The sequence below is a fragment of the Echinops telfairi genome, unplaced genomic scaffold (assembly GCF_000313985.2).
Source record: "Echinops telfairi isolate 266 unplaced genomic scaffold, ASM31398v2 ScPeMD7_7400;HRSCAF=8409, whole genome shotgun sequence".
Lineage (NCBI taxonomy): Eukaryota > Metazoa > Chordata > Mammalia > Afrosoricida > Tenrecidae > Echinops > Echinops telfairi.
This window is the reverse complement of record NW_022111300.1, coordinates 33,230,342-33,242,334: the sequence shown is the minus strand read 5'-3', so window position 1 is coordinate 33,242,334 and position 11,993 is coordinate 33,230,342.

The window sequence follows — 11,993 nt, the reverse complement described above, 5'->3', positions numbered from 1 at the left end:
TTTTTTGAGTTTTGCTAAGGGTGTCAGTGTGTGGTGGTATTGCATTGTTTTAACTTGTGTTTCTCTTTTTGCGAGTGAATGTGAACACTTCTTCATATGATTGTTGGCTACTTGGATTCATCCTTAATAAATTATGTATGCATGTCTTGTGTCCATTTTTTGATCGGGTTGTTTGTATTTTTCTTACTAGAGTGTTGTAGTTTCCTATGAATTTTTGAAATTAGACCTTTATCTGATATTTATTGCTGTTTCTTCCCCCAGCCCCGAGTCTGTGGGTTCTCTTTGACTCTTTTGGTAAAACCTTTTGATGTGCATAGATGTGTAGTTTTAGATGATCCAAGACCTCTATGTTGTTTTCTATAGTGTGCATATTTTTCATTCTGTTCAGTAGTGTACTTATGCTTTGTATTAGGACCCTTAAGTTAATCTCTATTTTTTCACGGATGGTCTTTATGGTTTTAGGATTTATGTTGAGGTACTTAATCCATCTTGAATTTGTTTTTGTGCAGAGTATGAGGTATGGGTTTTGTTTCATCATTTTGCAGACGGAGATGCAATTTCTCCAGCATCATTTATTCCCCACTCAATGTGCTTTAGTCCTTTACCAAAGATCATGTGTCAGTAGGTGGTTGTATTTCTGGGTTCTCATTTTTTAATCCAGTAGTCTTTATGTCTATTGTTGTGTTTTGATTACCACAGATATGTAATAGGCTTTAGAATCTGGGAGTGAAAGGCTCCCCACTTTGTTTTTGCATTTTAATAGTGTTTTGTTTTTCCCACCATTCTTTCCTTTCTATGTAACGTTAGTGATGAGTTGTTCCATTTCTTGGAAGAATTGTGCTGGGATTTGGATCAGAATTGCATTGAATTTATAAAGTGTTTTCAGTAATACTGATAATTTACTATATTTAGGCTTCCTATCCAGGAACATGGGGCATACTTCCATTTGTGTAGGTCTCTTAGTTTTTTGTAGAACTGCTTTGTAGTTTTCTTTGTATCAGTCTTTTGTCCGCCCCCCCACCCCAGTCTTTTATTTCTCTGGTTAGATTTATTCCTAGACATTTTATCTTTTGGTAGTTTTTGTAAGTGGTATTGATCCCTTGGTGTCATCTTTAACATATAAGAATCCAACGGATTCTGTATGCTGTTCTTATATCTTGAGGGTGCAATGGCACAGGTTTTGAATCCTGTTTGAATCTCTTCTTGGCTATACGATTGCTGTGTGACCTTAAGATTGCTGTGTAGCTTCTCTGAGCCTCCATGTCCACATCTGTAACATTCGGATGGTGATACTTGTCAGGGCTGAGGTGTGTTCAATGAGTGGCTAATCATTGCCTACTTTGTGCTAGGTACACTACAAGATTTTCGGATGCTTTTGGTTTATATTCTAACGTAAGGAGTCTTGGTGGTTAAGTGCTTGCCTGCTAACTGCAAGGTTGTCGATTTGAATTTCCCAGCCATCATGCAGGCAACAGATGTAGCCAGTCTACTCTGCAAAACGAACCTAGCCTTGGAAACCCTATGGGGGCAGTTCCACTCTGTCCTATCGGGCTGCTGTGGGCTGGAATGGGCTTAATGGCAATGAGTCTTGGTATCTCCTATGTATGTTTGTAGAGGGTCAGTGAAAATGAGAGAAACTGTCAATGAGCTGGATCGACACCACCATGCGCTCCAACATATTGATCCAGAAGATAGGGGGCAAGGCCTTGCTCTGTCGTACGTGCATAGGGCTGATGGGATCAGAGCAGACTCCCGGCAGCATCCTCCTCCTCATGTGTGAGACTGACAAGGCCCAAATGGATAACTCATACAAGTAAAGCTCTCGCTAATTGCAGTGAAGGAAATCATCGAGAGCATGAGTTTGCTATTGCTTCTGTAATAAATCACCACCCGTTTAACGACATCAAACAAATAATTTTGCTTTGATGCCACTATCAACAATACAGTTCCGCAGGCCAGGCATCTCACATTGGGCAAACATCAGGGCCAGAGGGCTGCATCCCTTCTGAAGGTTCTGAGGGGAAATCTCCAAAACCCACCCCATCTCATTCCCATCAAGCCAGTTCCAACCCACAGTGACCCTGGAGGACAGGGCAGAACTTCCCCTGTAAGTTTCTGAGACGGCAATTCTTTACAGGAAGAGAAAGCCTTCTCTTGCTGCCGAGAAAGGGCTGGTGATTTCACACTGTAGACCTTTAGATTAGGAGCCCAGCTGTAAGCACTATGTCACCAGGGCCTTAGAGGCTGCCTGCATTCCTTGACTTGGGGCTCTCTTTCCTCTTCCAAGTCAGGATATTAAACCACGATGAGCTCAATAATTTAAAAACAAGTTAATAGACTTTATTAAAAAAATTTTTTTCCCAGAAAGGAGCAAACAGGATGTTGCAAGTCCTGCTCTAGACTATTTTTAGCAGTGGTTTTAGGTTTTTAACAGTGGTTTTTAGGTTTACAGAAAAGAATTGAGAAAAGCACAGGAGGTATTAGAACCCCTCTCGCCCTTTCCTATAGTTTCTCCTATTATTGTCATCTTGTATTCTTCTGGCACCATGTCACACTTGAACCGATATTGGCAACAACAGCCACTAAAGTCAGTAGTTTACATTGGGAATAGAAAAGTTATGCAGTCCATGTATATACATATATATACACATGCCTTAAAGAAGTAAGAGACATATGCGTTCCATGTTCACCGCAGCTCTGCTCACAATAGCAAGAAGTTGGAAGCAGCTCAAAGGTGCATCAGTAGAAAAATGGATACATGCACACAGTGGAACATTATTCACTGCTTAACAGCAATGGTGAACCCTCAAAGACCTGGAGGACATCATGCTGAGCAGTCAGCCAATCACAAAAGGACAAAGGTTGTATGCGAGCACTACTAAAGGCATCAACACAGATTAGCATACCAAAGGGAGCAGGCTTTGGCGGTTCTCAAGGAAGGGAGGGCAAGGGAGGAAAGATGAACCAATGGGCTAGAAGGTTGATAGGTACAGACCTGGCTGTAAAAAAAAAAAAAAGACAGAGGGCCCCAAGGGGGAAAAGAGAACTCCAGGGGAGGGGGTAGAATATGGGGATGGGAGTTGTTGAATACAGAGTTGATAGTCTGAAATATAAACTCCCACCTAGTCCATAATGCAAGAATAAAATAAAGTTAGGAGTTTGTTTGATTCACTCTTTGGGTTGTACAGGCCTATGGATTTGGACACAAGCATACTGTCAAGTGCCACTTTGATGGTATAGAGAATAGTTTCACCGCCCCCGAATGCCCCGTGCTCCACCGATTCATTCCTTGCCCAGGACCTCAAGCTCCTCGTGGTTTTACTGCCTGCCCAGTGTGACCTTTTCCAGAATTCCATGTAGTTGGAGCCATGCTGGAGGTAGCCATTCCAGGTTGTCTTTTCGTGGCTGGAGAGCTCATTCCAGGATGTGCAGCCCTGATGGTGCAGTGGTGACATGGGAGCTGCTAACTGCAAGGTCAGCAGGCAGTTCAAAACCGGGGCTTTCTACTCTGGCAGAGTTGCGGTCTCAGAAATTCATAGGGGCAGTTCCACCCTGTCCTATAGGTTCACTCTGAGTCGACATCAGCTCCATGGCAGGGAGTTAGTGTTTGACGCAGCCGTGTCACAGTTTGCGAATCCACTCACTTGTTAAAGGACGTCTTGGTTGCTTCCAGTTTTTTGCAATTATGAATGGAACTTCTATCAACATTCATGAGTAGGCTTTTGTGTGGCATGCATTTTTTTTTAAAAACTCACTTTAGTTGAGATTTGGTTTCAATGAATCAGAGTGATTAGTTTAGCTCAATTGAATGCCATTTGTCGGAGATTTTTCACATCTAAGGTACCGGCAGACACGGGAGTCTTTGTTGTTGCTTGTATTGAGAATTGGGTGAAGGTCTGTAGAGCAGATGGATTTTCCATTCAACACTTAAAACGTGGTTTTTTCAGTTCCTTGGCTGTGGTCCCCACTGTGTAATGCACTCATCTCCCGTTTCCAGTTCCTATTCCTCCTCCTTTCCTAGCCCTTCTGAACTTCATCTTTGGATAAATGCTGCCCTTTGCTCTCAAAGGGTTAATTATTCTAAGGCTTATTGTTCCCCTTCTAGACCTGCGGTCAGCTGCAGACCCGACGGGTGGTGAAGATTCCCTCAGTGTCCAGCTGACCTGTACGCCTGGTCTTTGTGCTTGGATGACGTTGAGTTTTGTTGCCACATTTTCCTCCCACTCTCTTGAGGACCTTCAGGTGGACCCCCTCGCAGAGCAGGGAACAGTGGACACCGGGCACCGTCAAGTTCTTTTGGTCTCAGGATAGTGGAGGCATGTGGCCCACTAGTCCACTGGGTGGATTGTCCCCACATGTCTTAATTGTTTGTTCACTTTTCTTTTTTCATCAGGAATACATAGCAGCCAATTAAGTATTCCTGCAGGGATGTGGTTGCCTGCGTCTTCACTGTGAAGTGTTATCTTTTCACGGAGCTCCTTCCTTGGTTATCTGGTTTGCTTGCTGGGTTGGCCCGAGGTGTAGTCGATTGAGTTGAAAGGCCTTGAACCTTGCCTTGGATCGGGGACATGAGGTGGAAGGTGTCTGAGGTTGCTTGGAATTTTTATGGATTGAGTTCAAGCCTCTCATCTGGAGTGAGAAAGACTACAAGTGGGCTAGTGAGTTGGCCCAACAGCATTGGACTTTCCCCCTCTTTGACCTCCTTTGGATTCCTGGTTCTTGGTTTTTTGTTTGCTTCTGACAGTAGTGGCCGCAATAGATGGATCTGGTTTGCTTTCTTTGACTACACTGTCTGGACACTTAGGGCTGGGGCCTCGTTCTCTTCCCAGAGCCCATATGTGGGGACCTTTTTCCGGTTTCAGGTCCAAACTCTACAGGCACTTTCCTGCCTCTCCAGTCCTGGGCAGTATTTTAGGAATTCCCTACAAAATGCCCAGGGACCAGCAGGAAGACTTTGGGATCTGTATTTCTGTATTTCCATCACTCATTTCTCCCATGACATGTGTGGTCAAGCAGTTCTCAGGGGAATCTGCAGAGCTCAAAAAAAAAATCTTTTTTTTTTTCTAAAAATGCCAGTAGCTTTGGAAGGCAGCTACCTGGCCCACCTAGAAGAGGCCTGTATTTGTGCCCATTCCAAAGAAAGTGATTCAACAGAATGAAAAATTATTATTTAATGTCACATATAATCATATTTTGCTAAAAATAATTAAAACTGCTTGCACGTTAACAGAGAACTACCAGGACTTCATGGTGGATTCAGAAGAGGATGTGGAACAAGTGACATCAGTTGGATCTTGACTGAAAACTGAGAAGACCAGAAAGATGTTTACCTGTGTTTTATTGACTAGCAAAGGCATTCCGTTGTATGGATCACAGTAAATTATAGATAATATTATGAAGAATTGGAATTCCAGAACCCTTCATTGTGCTCATGTGGAACCTGTATGTAGACTCAGAGGCAGTCATCTGAACAGAATAAGGAGCCAGTGAATGACTTAAAATCAGGAAAACTGAGTGTTAGAACGCTCTCATTTCACATACTTATTCAATCCATGTGTGTTCGTCTGGGTGTTCTAGAGAAGCAAATTCATAGACACTCATATGTGTATAGGAAAGAGCTTTATATAAAAAGTAATTGTACATTAAGAAAACATCCCAGCCCAGTCCAGATAAAGTCCATAAGTCCGATGTTAGCCCATATGTCCAATACCAATCTATAAAGTCCTCTTCAGACTCACGCAACATATTCAATGATGCTGAATGCAGGAAGATCGCAGCCAGTGGGTAGGAAGTCTTGTGGAAACCCGTGGTGGTTTAAGCATCTCAGCGATGGCAGGGGTCTCTACGTGGCTTTTCAGCTCCAGAGCTCTAGTGTAGCTAGCTCCATGTGTCTTGTCTGCAGGAATGTCTCACAGGGAGTGAGCGTGTATCTTGCCTCCAGCGAGCTATTTATCTCCTTAGCACCTCCAAATGAGGTCATCAAGCTGTGATCTGATTGACAGGATAAATTCCACCCCTTCATGCTTAAGTCTCAAATTTACAACAAATTATATAACTACCACACTATACTTAGCAAATAATCTGAGAAAGTGAACTATCTGAAGAAAACCGCCACATCAAGATTGGCGGAGTCGTTAACAACATGAGATATGCAGATGACAGAACCTTGTTTGCTGAAAGTGAAGAGGACTTGCACCATTACTGATGAAGATCACCGATTACAGCCTTCAGAATGGATTACACCTCGATATAAAGAAAACAAAAGTCCTTATAACTGGACCCAGAGACTACATCATGGTAAATAGGGAAAATATTGAAGTTGTCAAGGGTCCACGATCCATGTCCATGGAAGCAGAAGTAAGAAACCAAACAATGCATTGTGTTGGGCAAATCTGCGGCAAAAGACCTCTTTCACAGTGTTAAACAGCAAAGAGCTCACCTTGAGGATTAAGGTGTGCCTGACTCCAGCCATGCATATCTCCAGTCACCTCAGATCTATGTGAAAGTTGGACCATGGCTAAGGAAGACCAAAGACTTGATGCCTTTGAATTGCGGTTCTGGCCAAGAACATCGACTATGCCGTGCCTGACAGAAGAAACGAAATTTGTCTTGGAAGAAAGCTAGCCGGCATACCCAGAAGGGAGGAGAGTGAGGCTTCAACTCATGTACTTTGTGCATGTTACCAGGGGAAGGACATCAGGCTTGGGGAAGGGGAGGTCAAACGAAACGAGGACGACCCTCAATGAGATGTATGGCCACACTACGCTTTGACCTCAAATGCAATGACCATTGTAGCGTTTACTGAATAAGTCATCCTTTGCTTGCTGATTTCAAATTCTCCTTTTATCATATACTGAACCTTGGATGTACCTAAGGGCGGTCCTGGGCCGTCCTTTAGGCTTATTTACCTGACCACAAAGGTCAGTGATGTACTTCAAAGTATTCAGTGGTCTATAACATTTCCGGTCGGTTAAGTCCTCAGTGGTCTATCTGTTCAACAGGTTGTTGCTCAGCGGCTCCTTTAGGTGGTCTTTAGGATGAGTTGAAATACTTTAAAAAAAATCCATTAAGATTTTAATTCTATTGAAACGATTTCAGCTTTATAGATGTATTTAGGGAGCAGTTAGTCTTTCTGACAGAGGGCTTTCCCGTCTTGGGCTAGACTTGGACTGGAGCGCTTCTGGAGACCGTGGTGTTTGTGTTCTGTGGTCATATTTTATAGTTGCCCTTCAAAAGGGCTTATGATTCCTAAGCATTTTAAAAATAGATTTTGTTGCCACGATGACTAGGAACTGTTCGTTTCAAATGACATTTTTAACTCGTCACGGTTGATACAGAGGAAAGCTTTCTGTCTTAGGAATTCCGTTACTAACATTTCCCTCAACTATTTTTAGGTTTCTTCAAAATAGACACACACCATCTAGAAAAAAATGACAGCTTCTGCTATTTTTGCTCTGTTTGGAGGAGAACGCCGGAAACAGTTTCCCAGAAGTGCAGGGGGCACTTCAGAGCTGGGCTGAGCCCTTCTCTCGTTCTCTCTCCCTCTCTCTTTCTTTCTTTCCTTGTGGGTGCTTTGAAGGCCCTTGGGGACACTGCCCCTGGTCTGCTGTGCTTTCCATGCCCGTGTTAGGCGCCTGTGGCAGGGTGGAGGCCTCCCCCACTGTGGCTTTGCTGCAAAGGTTAGAAGCAGCTACTCTACTTCTGGGTGGAGTGGGGCAGGGCCCTGGCCAGTCCCATGGCCTCCACACACCCTGCTATTTCCCCAAGATGGCTCCAGTTTCAGCCCCTGCAGGCTCAGAGCTCTCTAGCCCTTTGGTGGGAAAGACGTGCACTTTCTTTTGCTCTGCCTGTGTGAGAATAGGAACCCTGTTGGAGCAGTGGTTATGCGTTGGGCTGTGATCTGAAAGGCCTGCAGTTCAAAACCACCAGCTGCACTGCTTGAGAAAGACTGGGCTTTCTACTCCCATAAACGGTTAGGGTCCTGGAACCTCGCAGGGACAGTTGTGTAAGTTGTCATCGATGTGATGGCAGTGAGTTTGGTTTGGTGTTAGAATACTAGCTTCTAATTTAAAATACTGAGCATCTAGTCCCAGAGGCCCTTTGTATTACGAAGGCTTTTACAAATCCCAAATTTCTTCATCAAAGCCTTCCCACTTGTGTGTTGTGACTCAGGGTCATTTGTTGTTGCTTTTCCGTGGAGTTTGGGAACAGACGAGGCTGTCGGAAGTCAGGAGGGTGGGCTGTGGGCTTGTGAGGTGCGTGGAAGCAGGAACTGGGGTGCTGTGTCATGCTTGCCTTCACAGTCGCTCTTGCTGCTTGAGAGGAAGCTGAAGGGCACATCGTTATGGACTTTGACTTTAGGCTTAGGGGAGCCTCTTAGCTCATTAGCACGGTGATGTCAGAGCAATACCAAATGTGAGTGGCTTTAACAAACCAATGTTTTTTCCCCCCACAGTCTAAACTCAAAATCAGACCCACTGCCACTTGGCTGATTCCGACTCAGCAATCCCGTAGGACAAGGTAGAATGATCCTTGTGGGTTTCCCAGACTGTAACTCTTTACAGGAGTAGAAAGCCTCCTCTTTCTCCCGAGGAGTGGCCGATGGCTTTGAACTGCTGGCCTTGTCATTAGCAGCCCAATGCATAAACACTACACCACTAGGACTCCTCTTCTCACATTCTAGGTCAAAAGTCAGAATCCGGGAAAACTTTCTGTTGGCACTCGGGGAAGTCCTTGTCTCTTTTCAGCTTCTGTCTCTCGGTTCTTTAGAGATCTCATGCAGTGTAGCATCTCTCCCCCATTTCTGCTCTTTCAAATCTCATAGCCACCGTGTGGGACTGGGTAGCACTGCCCCTGTGCGTTTCCGAGACTGTACTTCTTGAAGGGGATAGAAAGCCGCCTCTCACCCTCCGTGAATCTTTACCTCCTATGGATCGGCTATATATTGAATATATATATTCAATCGGATGACCTTGTGGTTGGCAACCTCACTCATTACCCACTACACCACCAGGGCTCCTGGTTGCTTTGTGTGTCTGAATTGACTTTCTTAAATCTCAAGAGATTGATTTAAAACTGATCCCCCACTAACATTTCTCATTAACATAGCAAAGAAAACCCATTCCCAATCAGGCTATAACCACAGATGAGGTAAGATTTATAACACATACACACACACACACACACACACACACACACACGAGGGGGTACTCCCCAAAACCGACTTCCCCCCACCCAAAGCTATGTAGTAAAAATTTAAAAAGAAAAATAGCCTTATCACCTTCGAAGTACTCTCTAGTGCACGTAATACATTTGTCAAATCTGTGATTCCATTCTTTGAAATATTTTTCAAACTCATCTGTTTGGATGGTTGACAGCACCTCCCTCATATTTTTCTACACCTCTTCTACATCATTAAATTGATGTCCTTTCATGTCCCTCTTCATTATTGGAAACAAAAAGAACTCGCAAGGAGTGAGGTGAGTCAGGTGCATGGGGCAAGAAAGACATGCTGTTTTTTGCCATAAACTGGTGCCTCAAGGTGGCTGCATGAGCAGGTGCATTGTCATGGTGGCAAAACCAGTCCCCCATCTGCCACAAACCAGGCCTTTTTGGTCACACACTATTACGCTATCTTTTCAGAGCCTCTAAAGAGAAAGCTTGATTCACAGCCTGACCTGGTGGACATTTTCACCCGTTCAGAAAGTTGACAGAAGTCCAAAATGAGGTTTGTCGTCAATCAACATTTCACCTTCTATGAAACGAGAAAACCACTCATACAGTTGAGTGTTTCCCACAGCGCTGTCCTTGTCAGCCGTGTTCAACTTCACAACAGTTTCTGGGGCATTTTTCCAGAGCAAGAAACAAAATTTCACGGCCTCACGCTGTTCTCTTAAATCAGCCATCACAAAAACCGAGGTTTGAATGAAACTGCTTTTATGAAAGAATTCACTGTGACCAGAGAGAACCTTCCCAGGCGACTCCACTGGGTGCCTAAACTCAGAACAACTTACTTGATGCTTGCCTAGCGGCATGGCGTGCGTCCTATGAAAGCTCCGCTCCGCCCAGTGCAATTCTGGTTTGTTTTTTTTAAGGGGTTGCGGGGTGCCCCCTCATATATTTTGGCACACCTCAATTCATAACAGAGCTTGGCTGAAAATACTGCAGGCAGTTTTTACCTCCCTTGCTAAGGGAAGCCTGAGACCTTTCTAGTATTTCCTTAGATTGAAAACAACATATTTTCCCAGAGGCATGAAGTGTGCAGGGGAAGAAACGGAGAAGGCTGGATAACTTGCTCCCTCAATGTCAAGGGACACGTCTCACAGAGGCCAGAAGCTCTTCCATTATTGAACGAAGAACGTTGGGGGTGAGATAGTGTTTGGGAGTCAGAATTTTCAAGGTCCACTAGGTGTTTAAAAAGCCATCGGAAGTCCAGGTGAAAATGGAAGCCCATAGTACACTTAAGGAACTGTCATTAGGGCTGCTCAGTTACACTGCTAAGGTTTGACTGCGGTGTCAAGGGATCGGTTCCCTCAGCTGCCCTACGTTCTATGGGCCGGCAGTACTTTCCCTCTTTTTATCCGTACAGTAAATGCTAGCTGCTAAGTTAAAGGCACTTGAGGTGCCTCACCTAGCAAGCAAGAGTAAATTGGATTAAATATGACTTAGAACTGGAGTCTTAATTGTAGTATTGTATACCTGAAGTGATTTATTCACATCATGTTATGGTACTTGGGTCTAATATTTGTAATCAACTCAATTAATGCGATTTGACCTAACTCACAAGTCAATTACCTGGCAACTCAAATGTCTCTTGAGAGCTTCATGCTGAAGTTCCCCAAACAGCTGACCCACATATTTTTCTTTTCTTTTTTTCTTTTGACCCACATATTTTTCTATCTTTTTTGCATTTCCTCAACCCCACCCCTCCAGACTTCACGAGGGAAAACACACTGTCAATACAAGTCCAAGGTACAGCAAGATTTCTATTCCAACACTTGTTCTATTACAATGTGCTTCTCAGTGGCTTCTATCACTCTGTGGGGCTATGGGATGGATGTGAGTTACTGATGGATGATGGGTGGTGGGGGTGGGGAAACAGAAGGCCCCCCAGTCACATTTTGCTGGTCATAGTACTTCAACAAATCAGGAGTACAGCAGATTAAGATGTAAAATAACCTTTCACTCATATAACAAGATGAGAAGAGATTCCAAAAGAGTTGGCTCTTTCAGTCCTTTACAATCAGAATCTGGTTCTATCTGTGACCCAAATGTTTACATTTTCATTCAGATTTATGATAATTTGATTAGCTAACTAAGGTCATTTAAGGAGCACTGGGAGCAGAGTGGGTAATATTAACACCAAGGTCAGTCCTTTGAACCCACCAGCGGCTCTATAGGAGAAAGCCAAGATTGTCTGCTCCTGTAAGGATCTGCAGTATCTGAAACCCAACGTGACAAGTCTACCTTGTTCTGTGGGGTAACTATGACTTCAAAGTGGAGTCTTTGTTTGGAAAGGTCGTTTGACTTGGAATCACAATCAATGCTCAGGAAAGCATCGGTGGAGAAATCAAATGATGAATTCCATTAGGAATATTGCTGCAAAAGACCTCTTTAAAAGAGTCAAGATTTCACTTTAAGGACTAAGGCGCAGCTGATCAAAGCCATGGCATTTTTACCGTGTGGATGTGAAAGTTGGACAATGAATATGATGACTGAAAAAGAATGGATGCCTTTGAGTTATGGATTATCAAAGAAATATTGAAATACCATGGACTGCCAGAAGAACAAACAAATCTGCCCGGGAGGAAGTACAGCCAGATGCTCCTAAAAAAAAAGATGGGAGAGGTTTTGTTAGATCTCTCTGGAGCTAGATTTATACCTCGGTCCTTGGCTCCGCGCGAGAAAGAATTCACGCCGAAGCCTGGTTCGTGATCGAAGTGAGTTTATGAGCGTTAGAAGAAGTTTCAGGTTTACACGGCACCCAAGGGGCT